We start from the raw sequence: 16,645 nt of genomic DNA, 5'->3' as shown, positions 1-16,645 counted from the left end.
GCATCTTAGGTTGGGGTACTGCACATTGGTGACGTGGGGCTCTGTATGCATCTTAGGTTGGGGTACTGCACATTGGTGACGTGGGACTCTGTATGCATCTTAGGTTGGGGTACTGCACATTGGTGACGTGGGGCTCTGTATGCATCTTAGGTTGGGGCACTGCACATTGGTGACATGGGGCTCTGTATGCATCTTAGGTTGGGGTACTGCACATTGGTGACGTGGGGCTCTGTATGCATCTTAGGTTGGGGCACTGCACATTGGTGACGTGGGGCTCTGTATGCATCTTAGGTTGGGGTACTGCACATTGGTGACGTGGGGCTCTGTATGCATCTTAGGTTGGGGCACTGCACATTGGTGACGTGGGGCTCTGTATGCATCTTAGGTTGGGGTACTGCACATTGGTGACGTGGGGCTCTGTATGCATCTTAGGTTGGGGTACTGCACATTGGTGACGTGGGGCTCTGTATGCATCTTAGGTTGGGGTACTGCACATTGGTGACGTGGGGCTCTGTATGCATCTTAGGTTGGGGTACTGCACATTGGTGACGTGGGGCTCTGTATGGCATCTTAGGTTGGGGTACTGCACATTGGTGACGTGGGGCTCTGTATGCATCTTAGGTTGGGGTACTGCACATTGGTGATGTGGGGCTCTGTATGCATCTTAGGTTGGGGTACTGCACATTGGTGACGTGGGGCTCTGTATGCATCTTAGGTTGGGGTACTGCACATTGGTGACGTGGGGCTCTGTATGCATCTTAGGTTGGGGTACTGCACATTGGTGATGTGGGGCTCTGTATGCATCTTAGGTTGGGGTACTGCACATTGGTGACGTGGGGCTCTGTATGCATCTTAGGTTGGGGTACTGCACATTGGTGACGTGGGGCTCTGTATGCATCTTAGGTTGGGGTACTGCACATTGGTGACGTGGGGCTCTGTATGCATCTTAGGTTGGGGCACTGCACATTGGTGACGTGGGGCTCTGTATGCATCTTAGGTTGGAACACTGCACATTGGTGACGTGGGGCTCTGTATGCATCTTAGGTTGGGGTACTGCACATTGGTGATGTGGGGCTCTGTATGCATCTTAGGTTGGGGCACTGCACATTGGTGACGTGGGGTTCTGTATGCATCTTAGGTTGGGGCACTGCACATTGGTGACGTGGGGCTCTGTATGGCATCTTAGGTTGGGGCACTGCACATTGGTGACGTGGGGCTCTGTATGGCATCTTAGGTTGGGGCACTGCACATTGGTGACGTGGGGCTCTGTATGGCATCTTAGGTTTGGGTACTGCACATTGGTGACGTGGGGCTCTGTATGCATCTTAGGTTGGGGCACTGCACATTGGTGACGTGGGGCTCTGTATGGCATCTTAGGTTGAGGAACTGCACATTGGTGATGTGGGGCTCTGTATGCATCTTAGGTTGGAACACTGCACATTGGTGACGTGGGGCTCTGTATGCATCTTAGGTTGGGGTACTGCACATTGGTGACGTGGGGCTCTGTATGCATCTTAGGTTGGGGTACTGCACATTGGTGACGTGGGGCTCTGTATGCATCTTAGGTTGGGGCACTGCACATTGGTGACGTGGGGCTCTGTATGCATCTTAGGTTGGGGCACTGCACATTGGTGACGTGGGGCTCTGTATGCATCTTAGGTTGGGGCACTGCACATTGGTGACGTGGGGCTCTGTATGGCATCTTAGGTTGGGGCACTGCACATTGGTGACGTGGGGCTCTGTATGGCATCTAAGGTTGGGGCACTGCACATTGGTGACGTGGGGCTCTGTATGGCATCTTAGGTTTGGGTACTGCACATTGGTGACGTGGGGCTCTGTATGCATCTTAGGTTGGGGTACTGCACATTGGTGACGTGGGGCTCTGTATGGCATCTTAGGTTGGGGCACTGCACATTGGTGATGTGGGGCTCTGTATGCATCTTAGGTTGGAACACTGCACATTGGTGACGTGGGGCTCTGTATGCATCTTAGGTTGGGGTACTGCACATTGGTGACGTGGGGCTCTGTATGCATCTTAGGTTGGGGCACTGCACATTGGTGACGTGGGGCTCTGTATGCATCTTAGGTTGGGGCACTGCACATTGGTGACGTGGGGTTCTGTATGCATCTTAGGTTGGGGCACTGCACATTGGTGACGTGGGGCTCTGTATGGCATCTTAGGTTGGGGCACTGCACATTGGTGACGTGGGGCTCTGTATGGCATCTTAGGTTGGGGCACTGCACATTGGTGACGTGGGGCTCTGTATGGCATCTTAGGTTTGTGTACTGCACATTGGTGACGTGGGGCTCTGTATGCATCTTAGGTTGGGGCACTGCACATTGGTGACGTGGGGCTCTGTATGGCATCTTAGATTGGGGTACTGCGCATTGGTGACGTGGGGCTCTGTATGGCATCTTAGGTTGGGGAACTGCACATTGGTGACGTGGGGCTCTGTATGCATCTTAGGTTGGGGTACTGCACATTGGTGACGTGGGGCTCTGTATGCATCTTAGGTTGGGGCACTGCACATTGGTGACGTGGGGCTCTGTATGCATCTTAGGTTGGGACACTGCACATTGGTGATGTGGGGCTCTGTATGGCATCTTAGGTTGGGACACATCACATTGGTAACGTGGGGCTCTGTATGCATCTTAGGTTGGGGCACTGCACATTGGTGATGTGGGGCTCTGTATGGCATCTTATTTATGGTCACTGCACATTGGTGACATGGAGCTCTGCCCCATATACCCACACCGGGTATATGGGGATGTATTCTATGCCTCGCACCCGGGTATATGGGGCTGTATGCTATGCCTCACAACTGGGTGTATGGGGCCGTATTCGATACCTCACACTGGGTGTATGGGGCCGTATTCGATACCTCACATTAGGTATTTGGGGCCGTATTCTATACCTCACATCGGGTATATGGGGCCGTATTCTATGCCTCACACCGGGTGTATGGGGCTGTATTCTATGACTCACACCGGGTGTATGGGGCTGTATTCTATGCCTCACACCAGGTGTATGGGGCTGTATTCTATGCCTCACACTGGGTGTATGGGGCTGTATTCTATACCTCACACTGGGTGTATGGGGCTGTATTCTATACCTCACACTGGGTGTATGGGGCTGTATTCTATACCTCACACTGGGTATATGGGGATGTATTCTATGCCTCGCACCCGGGTATATGGGGCTGTATGCTATGCCTCACAACTGGGTGTATGGGGCTGTATTCTATGCCTCACACTGGGTGTATGGGGCTGTATTCTATGCCTCACACTGGGTGTATGGGGCTGTATTCTATGCCTCACACTGGGTGTATGGGGCTGTATTCTATGCCTCACACTGGGTGTATGGGGCTGTATTCTATGCCTCACACTGGGTGTATGGGGCTGTATTCTATGCCTCACACTGGGTGTATGGGGCCGTATTCTATGCCTCACACCGGGTGTATGGGGCCGTATTCTATGCCTCACACCGGGTGTATGGGGCCGTATTCTATGCCTCACACCGGGTGTATGGGGCCGTATTCTATGCCTCACACCGGGTGTATGGGGCCGTATTCTATGCCTCACACCGGGTGTATGGGGCCGTATTCTATGCCTCACACCGGGTGTATGGGGCCGTATTCTATGCCTCACACCGGGTGTATGGGGCCGTATTCTATGCCTCACACCGGGTGTATGGGGCCGTATTCTATGCCTCACACCGGGTGTATGGGGCCTTATTCTATGCCTCACACCGGGTGTATGGGGCCGTATTCTATGCCTCACACCGGGTGTATGGGGCCGTGTTCTATGCCTCACACCGGGTGTATGGGGCCGTGTTCTATGCCTCACACCGGGTGTATGGGGCCGTGTTCTATGCCTCACACCGGGTGTATGGGGCCGTGTTCTATGCCTCACACCGGGTGTATGGGGCCGTGTTCTATGCCTCACACCGGGTGTATGGGGCCGTGTTCTATGCCTCACACCGGGTGTATGGGGCCGTGTTCTATGCCTCACACCGGGTGTATGGGGCCGTGTTCTATGCCTCACACCGGGTGTATGGGGCCGTGTTCTATGCCTCACACCGGGTGTATGGGGCCGTGTTCTATGCCTCACACCGGGTGTATGGGGCCGTATTCTATGCCTCACACCGGGTGTATGGGGCCGTATTCTATGCCTCACACCGGGTGTATGGGGCCGTATTCTATGCCTCACACCGGGTGTATGGGGCCGTATTCTATGCCTCACACCGGGTGTATGGGGCCGTATTCTATGCCTCACACCGGGTGTATGGGGCCGTATTCTATGCCTCACACCGGGTGTATGGGGCCGTATTCTATGCCTCACACCGGGTGTATGGGGCCGTATTCTATGCCTCACACCGGGTGTATGGGGCCGTATTCTATGCCTCACACCGGGTGTATGGGGCCGTATTCTATGCCTCACACCGGGTGTATGGGGCCGTATTCTATGCCTCACACCGGGTGTATGGGGCCGTATTCTATGCCTCACACCGGGTGTATGGGGCCGTATTCTATGCCTCACACCGGGTGTATGGGGCCGTATTCTATGCCTCACACCGGGTGTATGGGGCCGTATTCTATGCCTCACACCGGGTGTATGGGGCCGTGTTCTATGCCTCACACTGGGTGTATGGGGCCGTGTTCTATGCCTCACACTGGGTGTATGGGGCCGTATTCTATGCCTCACACTGGGTGTATGGGGCCGTATTCTATGCCTCACACTGGGTGTATGGGGCCGTATTCTATACCTCACACTGGGTGTATGGGGCTGTATTCTATACCTCACACTGGGTGTATGGGGCACACTTTTCTTATATTTATACTAATGTATATAATTTAGGCAGCTACTTGGAGAAAATGGGTATGTGGTCACTGGGTAGATAATATCTAGGTCGACAGTCACAAGGTCAACCACTAATGGTCGACAGTGACTGGGTCGACAACTTGAAATGTTTGACATACTCTAGGTAACATTGTCACAGGTCAACAAAAGCCTAAGGTCAGCTTAGACATGGTCGACATGAAAAAGGTCGACATGAGTTTTCACTTAAAAAAAAAAAAAAGGTGTTTTTTTTTGTACTTTACTATTCAAGTGGGCATAGAATAAGAATATAATAGTGTGCCGACTCCGGTACACTTATACCACGTCCACATAAACACAAAAAACTTGAAAATGTTAATCCATAGTTACCTCCCCTCCTGCATTCTGCAGGAGACTCCCTGACATAGCAGCAATCTCCCTCTCTCCCTCATTAGTCTAGCAATCTCCCTCTCTCCCTCATTATTCTACCAATCTCCCCCATGTCATCTAGCCCACATTACACTGTTAAATTTTTTTGGAAAAAAGGAATGAGAGACAGATACAGTTACATTGAATCCTCAGCACCATTTCCCAGCACTTTACCAAGTATAGTAGCTCTTACTAACTGCTTTGGGATCATCTACATTTGGATATAAGTCATTTTACATGATTCCTCTCAGATGTAGCAGTACACACCCACGCTTCTAGGTGCCACGTTCACAATCTCTCCATATATGGAACTAGACACGCCCATTGGGTGAAGCATGACACGCCCCCTCAATGGGGCGCTGTGCAGAATTCTACTACCAACTATAATCTGCCTGAAACTTGTTTTCAAAAGTAGGCAAGTATGTGTTAATCTTGGGTATCTCAGTGTGAAAGTACATTGCAGAAGCCGGCATTTGGACAGGCTTTTAACGAGTAAAAAGAGAATTATTTTGCAATGAAATAACTTCAACAAAATTAATTAAAATGTTACTTGATCACACGCTAGCTCCCTGCTGTCTGACACGCGTGTACTGTGTGCAGTGTTGCAAGTAAGGGGGTATGGTGTGGTACGGAGTACCTGTAAGAAATATGTTGCAGTACCACTTACCCCCACTGTCAATTCTATTTTTATTTTAAGTCTAAATATAATGCATCCGCAGCCCGCCCACCCAGCATTATGATTGGTGCTGTATGCAGCTACCGGCTACTGCTGATTTAGCCTGTCACACTGACAGGCATCAGCGGAGCCAACGGCATGAAGAGCAGGCTCCACAATTGTAAGCACAAGCTGCCTGGCTCTCCCCCAAGCAAGAGCCAACCCACCCCCAGTCATTCCCAGTTTCTCATTCCCTGTCTCCTGATGCCATTTAGTCACTCTTCTAGCTTTGTGTGACCACGCCCCTCATGCCACATAGCCATGCCCAATTTTTTGTATCATGACACATAGCCACGCCCATTTTTGGTGGAGGCTATCAGTACCACCAAGGAAAAAATTCTACTCGCACCACTGACTGTGTGACACCCCGGTAGGCCGCTAGGTGCTGTATACAAGTGTCTATACACTATACAAATAGACTGCAACATCATCAATATATTCTCTACAATCTACGACAACAGATTAAATGAAATCACAAACAAATCAAACTGCTGTTAGTGATGATGTTCGTGATGTTTATAGTAACCAATCAAATGCTGTATATCATATCTCTATTGCAATATGATTGGTTGCTATAGGCAACATCATTGCCTCTCTTCATTTTTAGAAGCTTTAGTAAATGTTCCCTTTTGTGTCGGTTACATGGATGCTTAACACGCAGACCTTCAGCTGTAGTGCAATTACACATCCCAGATATGAGCCAGCAGGTGGCGCTGTCCCCTCAAGGATCAGCAATAAGTAATCATCCTTTGCTGGAAATTGCTATAATTGTACTGTGTATGGGCATCTTTATAAGACAATTGTAACAGAATTGTTGCAAATGATCTCACCCGCTGAATATGGGAGAATTGTCCGGATCCTGCGTCTGTTAGATGCACATGCCACAAATAAAGAAATTAGGTCTATAATTACACCACACAGAAGCACAATGTTATTGACATGTAGTGCCACTGATTCATATTATGTCACACATCAGTTTCCCTTTTTCCCATTACGAAACACAGTAGGGGGGGGGGTGCACGGTGGTGACTGTGATGGTGCCTTTCTGTTCACAGCCACCACCGCTCGTTGCTGGTATATTGCACAATGAATTATATACATATACAAACATATATACACACAATCAAAAAGCAAGTCCTTAACACTTTCCTCTTAATATACTGTATTACCACAGAGGTGGCAGTGGCACTCACAGAATGAAGCCTATGAATGAACGCTAAGAAACACTTCTCTATCAACCAATTCTAATGAATTCTGTGAGTGCCACCTCTGTGTTAATGCAGTGTCTATTATATAACATTGCTCCTGTGCCACGCACCTTTGTTTCCTGCCAGTGTGGCCTCCCTGACTGTGTCCCGGCTCCCGCAGTGTGCCCTGCACTGTCAACCTGCTCCAGCCCCAAAAAACACCTGACCGCCCGCCGGCCCTGCTCTTATCTCCTACACGCTTATGATGACGTCAGGCAGGAGGAGGGCAGCGTCATTCAGCAGCGCGAGTTGAGTGGTAGTCAGCGGGCGGACAAAGGTGCTGTGCCGGAGCCAACATTTATTTAATTGTCCCCCGTGTCCAGCGCCCGGATCTGCGCTGCTACCGACACCGCTGCTGGCACCGCCAGTGTCGGACTGGGGCATGAAGGGCCCACCAGGGAAATGCACTCACAGGGGCCCACCAAGGGACGTGGCTTTTTTGAAGGGGTGTGGCCACCTGACCAGAGAGGAGTGGCTATACACTATGCGATTTTAGGCCAATTTCATCCGATTTCGGCACTTTGGGCCGATAATCAGGCAAAATCCGGCCAAAATCGCAGGTGTGTAACATCTGATCCGTAAATCCCCCACCCTGATAATAAAGCACATAGGTCCCACAGATAATAATACAGCAAATAGCCCCCCCAGATATTACAGCACATAGGTCCTCCACACACAGATGATAGTAGAGCACGTAGGTCCCCCCACATATAATACAGCACATAGGTCCAGGGCCGTTTCTAGACAATTCAGCTTCCAGGGCGAAGAAATAAAAATGCCGCCCTCCCCCCAAATACATAATATGGTAGTGAAGAAATTACGCGCGCCGCAGGCGCGCCAAAATAGGGGGTTTGGCGTAATTCCAAAAGGGGTGTGGCTTAATATAAGGGTGTGGTCTAGCAGGATAACAATTCCCTTACAGCTCACTTTTGCAACCTGCATGACCAGACATTGGGGTTACCGCAGGAATTGTCATTGTCCTCCCGCACTTAAGTTGGTGGGCTGAAGGCCACACAGTGACTTAGTACGCCTCACAGATAAAGACCAAACAATGACAGGCTACTTAAATCATTATACACTGTTTATCCCTGATACCAATTACACATTACGCCGCACACTGTGATGACAATTACATATTATGCCGCACACTGTGATGACAATTGCACAATATGTCGCACACATGATGCCCATGACATACTATATAACACTCCGCAATGCCCATGACATACTATATAACACTCCACAATGCCCATGACATACTAAATAACACACCGCAATGCCCATGACATACTATACAACACTCCGCAATGCCCATGACATACTATATAACACTCCGCAATGCCCATGACATTATAACACTCCGCAATGCCCATGACATACTATATAGCACACTGCAATGCCCATGACATACTATATAACACACCGCAACGCCCATTACACATTTGACACATAAGTGCCACTTACCTACATGCTCAATGCCAGGCGCTTCATGCTCGATGCCAAGGGGGTCTGAATTTGCTCGTTGCCAAGGTGGACAGAACTGTGCAGCGGCCTGCTCACGGCCGGTATTTTCAATTCAGCGCACCGCCGGTGGTGTGCAGCAGGGAGGGAGGATGGTGTGCAGCAGGGAGGGAGGGTGGGAGCGGTGGTGTGTGCAGCAGGGAGGGAGCGGTGGTGATGTGCAACAGGGAGGGAGGGTGGGAGTGGTGGTGGTGTGCAACAGAGGGAGGGTGGTAGCGGTGGTGGTGTGCAACAGGGAGGGAGGGTGGGAGCGGTAGTGTGCAGCAGGGAGGGTGGGTTGCAGTCATGTGCAGCAGGGTGGGTGGGTGCAGCAGGGTGGGTAGGTGCTGGGTGGGTGCAGCTTGGTGCAGGGTGGGTAGGTGGGTGCAGCTTGGAGCAGGGTGGGTGGGTGCAGCTTGGTGCAGGGTGGGTGGGTGCAGCAGGGTGGGTGCAGGGTGGGTGGGTGCAGGGTAGGCAGTTGGGTGGGTGCAGGGTGGGTAGGTGGATGGGTGCAGGGTGGGTAGGTGCAGCAGGGTAGGTAGGTGCAGGGTGGGTAGGTGGATGGGTGCAGGGTGGGTAGGTGCAGCAGGGTGGGTAGGTGGGTGGGTGCAGCTTGGAGCAGGGTGGGTGGGTGCAGCTTGCAGCAGGGTGGGTGGGTGCAGCTTGCAGCAGGGTGGGTGGGTGAGCCAGCCGCCGGTTAGCTGCTCACTTCACCTCTCCCCTGCCTGTGTTGCATGCTGCGTGCTGGGCCCTGAGTCCCCCGCTCCCCGCTGTGTCTGGTAGAGACTCAGTGAGACGTGCTGCTGCTATGTAAAATTCACATCTCCCGCTGGACCACTAGCCAATAGGCGCTCGCGGTCCAGCAGCCACCAGTTAATTGGCTGCTGGACCGCAAGCGCCCATTGGCTAGCGGTCCAGCGTGAGACGTGAATTTTACATGGCAGCAGCACGTCTCACTGCCCGCACCCTCCGCCTCCAGCTGCACGCCCCCCACCCTCCGCCTCCAGCTCTTAGGTCTATAATTACACCACACAGAAGCACAATGTTATTGACATGTAGTGCCACTGATTCATATTATGTCACACATCAGTTTCCCTTTTTCCCATTACGAAACACAGTAGGGGGGGGGGTGCACGGTGGTGACTGTGATGGTGCCTTTCTGTTCACAGCCACCACCGCTCGTTGCTGGTATATTGCACAATGAATTATATACATATACAAACATATATACACACAATCAAAAAGCAAGTCCTTAACACTTTCCTCTTAATATACTGTATTACCACAGAGGTGGCAGTGGCACTCACAGAATGAAGCCTATGAATGAACGCTAAGAAACACTTCTCTATCAACCAATTCTAATGAATTCTGTGAGTGCCACCTCTGTGTTAATGCAGTGTCTATTATATAACATTGCTCCTGTGCCACGCACCTTTGTTTCCTGCCAGTGTGGCCTCCCTGACTGTGTCCCGGCTCCCGCAGTGTGCCCTGCACTGTCAACCTGCTCCAGCCCCAAAAAACACCTGACCGCCCGCCGGCCCTGCTCTTATCTCCTACACGCTTATGATGACGTCAGGCAGGAGGAGGGCAGCGTCATTCAGCAGCGCGAGTTGAGTGGTAGTCAGCGGGCGGACAAAGGTGCTGTGCCGGAGCCAACATTTATTTAATTGTCCCCCGTGTCCAGCGCCCGGATCTGCGCTGCTACCGACACCGCTGCTGGCACCGCCAGTGTCGGACTGGGGCATGAAGGGCCCACCAGGGAAATGCACTCACAGGGGCCCACCAAGGGACGTGGCTTTTTTGAAGGGGTGTGGCCACCTGACCAGAGAGGAGTGGCTATACACTATGCGATTTTAGGCCAATTTCATCCGATTTCGGCACTTTGGGCCGATAATCAGGCAAAATCCGGCCAAAATCGCAGGTGTGTAACATCTGATCCGTAAATCCCCCACCCTGATAATAAAGCACATAGGTCCCACAGATAATAATACAGCAAATAGCCCCCCCAGATATTACAGCACATAGGTCCTCCACACACAGATGATAGTAGAGCACGTAGGTCCCCCCACATATAATACAGCACATAGGTCCAGGGCCGTTTCTAGACAATTCAGCTTCCAGGGCGAAGAAATAAAAATGCCGCCCTCCCCCCAAATACATAACATGGTAGTGAAGAAATTACGCGCGCCGCAGGCGCGCCAAAATAGGGGGTTTGGCGTAATTCCAAAAGGGGTGTGGCTTAATATAAGGGTGTGGTCTAGCAGGATAACAATTCCCTTACAGCTCACTTTTGCAACCTGCATGACCAGACATTGGGGTTACCGCAGGAATTGTCATTGTCCTCCCGCACTTAAGTTGGTGGGCTGAAGGCCACACAGTGACTTAGTACGCCTCACAGATAAAGACCAAACAATGACAGGCTACTTAAATCATTATACACTGTTTATCCCTGATACCAATTACACATTACGCCGCACACTGTGATGACAATTACATATTATGCCGCACACTGTGATGACAATTGCACAATATGTCGCACACATGATGCCCATGACATACTATATAACACTCCGCAATGCCCATGACATACTATATAACACTCCACAATGCCCATGACATACTAAATAACACACCGCAATGCCCATGACATACTATACAACACTCCGCAATGCCCATGACATACTATATAACACTCCGCAATGCCCATGACATTATAACACTCCGCAATGCCCATGACATACTATATAGCACACTGCAATGCCCATGACATACTATATAACACACCGCAACGCCCATTACACATTTGACACATAAGTGCCACTTACCTACATGCTCAATGCCAGGCGCTTCATGCTCGATGCCAAGGGGGTCTGAATTTGCTCGTTGCCAAGGTGGACAGAACTGTGCAGCGGCCTGCTCACGGCCGGTATTTTCAATTCAGCGCACCGCCGGTGGTGTGCAGCAGGGAGGGAGGATGGTGTGCAGCAGGGAGGGAGGGTGGGAGCGGTGGTGTGTGCAGCAGGGAGGGAGCGGTGGTGATGTGCAACAGGGAGGGAGGGTGGGAGTGGTGGTGGTGTGCAACAGAGGGAGGGTGGTAGCGGTGGTGGTGTGCAACAGGGAGGGAGGGTGGGAGCGGTAGTGTGCAGCAGGGAGGGTGGGTTGCAGTCATGTGCAGCAGGGTGGGTGGGTGCAGCAGGGTGGGTAGGTGCTGGGTGGGTGCAGCTTGGTGCAGGGTGGGTAGGTGGGTGCAGCTTGGAGCAGGGTGGGTGGGTGCAGCTTGGTGCAGGGTGGGTGGGTGCAGCAGGGTGGGTGCAGGGTGGGTGGGTGCAGGGTAGGCAGTTGGGTGGGTGCAGGGTGGGTAGGTGGATGGGTGCAGGGTGGGTAGGTGCAGCAGGGTAGGTAGGTGCAGGGTGGGTAGGTGGATGGGTGCAGGGTGGGTAGGTGCAGCAGGGTGGGTAGGTGGGTGGGTGCAGCTTGGAGCAGGGTGGGTGGGTGCAGCTTGCAGCAGGGTGGGTGGGTGCAGCTTGCAGCAGGGTGGGTGGGTGAGCCAGCCGCCGGTTAGCTGCTCACTTCACCTCTCCCCTGCCTGTGTTGCATGCTGCGTGCTGGGCCCTGAGTCCCCCGCTCCCCGCTGTGTCTGGTAGAGACTCAGTGAGACGTGCTGCTGCTATGTAAAATTCACATCTCCCGCTGGACCACTAGCCAATAGGCGCTCGCGGTCCAGCAGCCACCAGTTAATTGGCTGCTGGACCGCAAGCGCCCATTGGCTAGCGGTCCAGCGTGAGACGTGAATTTTACATGGCAGCAGCACGTCTCACTGCCCGCACCCTCCGCCTCCAGCTGCACGCCCCCCACCCTCCGCCTCCAGCTGCCTGCCCCGCCGCCGGGTAAGTCATCTGCTAGCTATTGACTACCCGGCGGCATAGCATGTGAAGCGTTAGGCCCCGCCCCACTGTAAAAGTGGGCGGGGTCTTAGATGACAGGGGCCCACAGGGGAATCCCCCGGTTCCCCCCCAGGCCAGTCCGAGCCTGGGCACCGCTGCCTGTTATATACTTTGACAGGCACAAGCAGCGGCAGCCGGCAGCTACAGTCTTGGCTCCGAGGAAGCGCCTTCAAGGGCCGGCGCCTACCTGCTTTGCAGGCTGTGCTGAGCGGGTAGCGCCGGCCCTGGCAGAAAGAGTTAGATTTGGGTGAGTTATTTTGTTTCTGTGCAGGGTAAATACTGGCTGCTTTATTTTTACACTGCAGTACAGATTCCAGTTTGAACACAACCCACCCAAATCTAAAGCTCTCTGCCCCACCTGCAATGCACATGGTTTTGGCCGGTGGTTCTAAACCTCGGTCCTCAAGGACCCACAACAGTGTACGTTTTCCAGGTCTCCACACAGAATGACAGGTAAATTAATTAGCTCCACCTGTGGTCTTTTAAAATGTGTCAGTGAATAATGAGTGCACCTGTGCAACTGCCGGGAGCCCTGAAAACATGAACTATTGGGGCAAGATCAACAAGATTTTTTGAAATATATCAAGCGCTGTTCAATAAATGGTTGCAGCTAGTAAATAACCCCAGAGTCCTTCACACTCTGTATAGAAACACGATATTTGGAAGATTTTTTGGAAAAAACTAGCGCAGAAGTGAAACTTGCTTGTGGTCTCGGAGAGCAGGTGATGTAATCAGTGGGCAACTGAAACCACACTTACTTTATACTTCTCTCTCGAGTTCACATACCAGTTTCTTTAACCCTTTGGGCAGTATTCAATGAACATAATCGCGGCATGCAGCGAATCCTGTTTAGGATTCGCTGCACAGTCGCCGTGTTTCGGAGCCTCGCTGTCCCCCTGCTATCCCCATATTCAGCGTCGCAGGGGCTCGCTGCCCCTGACGGCAAATCTTAACCCCTGCGGCGTCCTGCAGGGAGCCGGGGGACGGCGGCAGGCATGGAGAGGGAAGTCTCCCTGCCTGCCCCAGAACGTATGTGGAGGGGAGGAGGGCTCCCCGGGACCCAGGCAGCACAAGCTGCCCCCCGGGAGAGCCTGCAGGGGACCGGGTATTCACTGCTCCTGATCGTGCATATGTAATGATCGGGAGCAGTGAATATATGAATATCTAATGAGCGGCTCTCGGCTCCCTGCTGGCTGTTATGTGTAAAAAAAATTAAAATATTTTTAATTAAATATATATTCATGTGTTATAAGCACATGAATAAAAATAACATGCCCATTCACAGAATAACATTTCTGATTTTTTGACACCAAATGTAAAAAAAAAAAAAAAACGTTATTTTAAAAGTTTACATTCCACTTCACCATGAAAAGATGGTGATTTGCTACACGGCGACACACGGCGAAAATCACTTAGAAAGACGGCGAAAAGTGCACGTTGGTGATTCACTTTCTGACACAAAAAATCACCTTCCAACGTGAAAATAGCCCAAATTCGGGTACTTATGTAATATCTGGGCGCCCGATTTTTTCATCGCATTTTTCATTGTAAAGACCCGATTTTTAATTGTATAGTCACCCATGGGTGATTTCATACCCCCACTATCCAACTACACATGGAGTTGATTTTATATAGTGTGGCGAGCGCAGCGAGCCACCGAGCCCGAAGCGCAGCGAGCCCTGCGAGGGGATGCAGAATACATGTAAAGTAATCCGCATCCCCTCGCCACACTATATAAAATCAACTCCATGCGTAGCTGGATAGTGGGGGTATGAAATCACCCATGAGTGACTATACAATTAAAAATCGGGTCTTTACAATGAAAATCGCATCGCATGCATTAAGTAGTGGCATGCAATGAAAAAATCGGGCGCCCAGATAATACATAAGTAGTACCCAAATTTGCCATAAAACATGGCGAATTGGCCTCATTGAATACTGCCCTATGATGGAAATGGTGTGAGACTGTGTCCCGTAAAGACCAAAACTTACTTTCTCATTCTGTCTCGCATACATCAAAAGGTATCTTTGTAACTTTGGGCCTTATTCTAGTTCACTCTTTCTGACAAATTCAGATGGTTTTGTCCATCTAAGAAGGATTTTGTCAGAAAGAGTGAACTACAATAAGGCCCTTTGTAACTGGAACAATCAGTCTGAACACAGTAACAGGATAAAATTACTTACTTTATTGTTCTTTCACGCGTACCCGTAGCAGTTTCTTTAAGTACAGGCCGGCGTTTGAAGAAAAGGTATTTATTTAAAATCCATGCACAGCAAACGATACAAACAAAAGATGAGTCCTCAATGAAAGCAACCCGCCAGATGGAACAGACTGTCCTCACTCGTGCTGCAGACACATGCGACAGGCAGTGCGGCTGGGAACTTCCATCTAGGACGTAGATGGAGAGTGCCGACTTCAGTCCGTCGGCAACAGCAGCTAAAAACATCAATGCGTTTCGGACGCAGTCCTTTTTCAAGATGTGCTGCTAGCACTCCCATGCCTTATTTTATTGTCCGGTACTCTGGACATGTGGTGGATTTCGACCAATAGGTATGCAGTACCTATACCCGGCTCTTTTAATTCATTATGCAGTCACATACCTCCCAACTTTGGACCTGAAGAAATAGGGACACTCCCGAAAAGGGGGCGGGGCGTATGCAAACGAGGGCGCGGCTTATGCTAATTCGCCGCGACCTCATTTTCATACGAGAATAGACGCTGTGCGCATGCGCACAGCGTCTATTCTACTAGATTGGGGGGTCTCCAAACTGCCACCCCCCGCAGCGGGACAATGCCTGCCACGGGTGGGACAGCGGGACAGGACCCGAAAATCGGGACTGTCCCTCTAAAATCGTGACAGTTGGGAGGTATGCAGTCAGTATGAATGTCATGAGGACAGAGGTTGAGAACCACTGGTTTAGGCCATTGCAAACCAACCTGAATCACCCCAATGTCCCTTATTCAGTATCAGTTGTTATAGGTACCTCCCAGGATTGCAGATTACCGGTGCTCTTTGGCTGAGCAGCATAGCTGCAATGTCAGTCATGGGCGGCCATTTTTTAGGTTGCAATGGCTGCGAGCCGTCCACCGAATAGTCCAAACACACCTACGATCTCTGCAATGTTTGGTAATCTGCGGGGCCAACTGAATTTTCTGTATAACAAGCTTTTGTGGTGTTACGACACACTCATGTCGACCTTTTCATCTGTTGACCCTCTGTCAATTCCAACCTAGACCATGTTGACTATTTTTATGTGTCAACTTATTGTCTGTTGACCAATAGTGTCCGACCTATTGACCCATCAACCAGATCCCCTCCCTTTGGGGGCCAATGTTTCCCCGGAATGACAGCGCCCATGGCATTTATAGAACACAAACGTCAGGTGTAGTTCTGAGCGAAGCGATGCTCCTGGGGGTCAGAGGTCGCAGGGGTCAGTGTATTCTTACTGCTTGCAATGAGGAACGCTGACAAGGATTGCAAGATTTAAAGATGTTATCCAAATATCTGACACCCCATCTGGTCTTTATGCGAGATATACGCAGTACAGATATATATACAGGTTCTCAGCCGTGAGGAACGTTCCCTTTGTGTAAGTTTCCTAGAATTGGTCTCTGTACATAATGAATATGTATATAGACTGGAGGAGACTGGCACCACTCACAGAAGCAGAGCACAATGCCCGTATTCACCACAGATCGCTCTGTCATGTGACCTCACGAATGATCTGACTGTCATTATCTGGAACCATGTCACAGGATGCAGAGGCCTCTGCTACCGGGATGGCCTTCCAAATAGAAATATATATGTATACTGCACATATATAAAGTATTACACAGTTACTTATACTGTACTTCTGCTAGGCTAGAATATAGCAGACGTGGGACAGCTAAATAATTTCACAGAGGGCACATTACCAAGAAAAAAAAAATATATATATATATATTGAGCCCTTTGACGAAGTTGATACGAAATGCGTAGGGGCGTGGCCTA

The sequence above is a fragment of the Crinia signifera genome, chromosome 3 (assembly GCF_055691185.1).
Source record: "Crinia signifera chromosome 3, ASM5569118v1, whole genome shotgun sequence".
Lineage (NCBI taxonomy): Eukaryota > Metazoa > Chordata > Amphibia > Anura > Myobatrachidae > Crinia > Crinia signifera.
The sequence above is the reverse complement of the archived record's forward strand: the minus strand, read 5'-3'. Positions refer to the sequence as shown.